The sequence below is a fragment of the Echinococcus granulosus genome (genome assembly GCF_000524195.1).
Source record: "Echinococcus granulosus chromosome Unknown EG_S00450, whole genome shotgun sequence".
Taxonomy (NCBI): Eukaryota; Metazoa; Platyhelminthes; class Cestoda; order Cyclophyllidea; family Taeniidae; genus Echinococcus; species Echinococcus granulosus.
Genome location: NW_020170829.1, coordinates 1 through 1,180, shown reverse-complemented (window position 1 = coordinate 1,180; position 1,180 = coordinate 1).

The window sequence follows — 1,180 nt, the reverse complement described above, 5'->3', positions numbered from 1 at the left end:
AATGTTACTTTGAAGACGGTTGTTTTAGTGAAGCAGTCCAAATGAATTCTATTTAATATACAGGCGTTTTATTTGGGCAAAGTATTCAACATTTGTTAAAGCGTAATTGAGATAAACATGTTAGCACTCTCCTTTATCACTCTATGGGGAAGCAGTTGTGAGTCGAGGCATATGACACATCGCTAAAAAATATGCATTTCGCGTGTGAATGAGCACCTAGTTTCACCCCGATGAAGATGAACATATTCAAAGCCACCCTTATTTAAATTTGTCATTTTGGAAAAAAATTCTGTAGAAAGAAGACTATTTTTTTTTATCTATAACCAGTTCTGCAGAGGAGGATAGCAAAGCGACGATTGGCTTAATTTCATACATAGTAAGCTTTTGAATCGCCTATATTTGGTTGCCTGCACAGTTTCTTAATATGCTACTTTATTCATCTGTACTAAGGCAGCACTTTCTTGCAGCAAAATGTCTATTAAGTAGTGTGTAAAATTGCAAAGAAAATTTAATGACTCGGTAATTAAATATTTGGCAAAATTATTTATAAGCATTTGAATAAGTCAGTGAAATAACTGAACTGAAACACGCCGCTCCTTCTGAGTAAACTTCCAACTGCGGAAAGATGAGGAATGACAAAGCTTTATATTGCTTTGTTAAAAAATAAATAGATGTCAACTATATTTGCTAAAACTTATGGTAGTAGTAAAAGTGGAATGCGCCATTCATTCATTCAACTGCTCTCTTTTTTCATCGGTACATATGCACCCATTCTGCGGTTCTTGAAACTCAGCATGTAATACAACGCAAATATTCGGGAAATAAGCAAATGAACTGAACCCCAATTTTAAGGCCTAAGGCAAGGAGTGGGAGAAATCAAGACAAACACATTGTAATAAACTGATATGCTAATCACTTCTCGAAATTGACTGTCACCTTCTGGACTCTAAAAAGGAACACGGGGGCGGTGGGAGCGAGGAAAGGGCGATCAGTTTATGGTATTGATGGTGTAATTCATCTACCGCCACTTAACTCGGTAATGGCGTGCGTCAAAGTTGTAATCCTCCTCCCCACCCGCCCCCCAAAAGGACTAAGTATTGAAATAGAGTTATATTAGTTCTGTGCTTTTAAAGGTTATTTGCTTATGTATTCTTTTGCCTGTCTATGCTATTGCGACTAC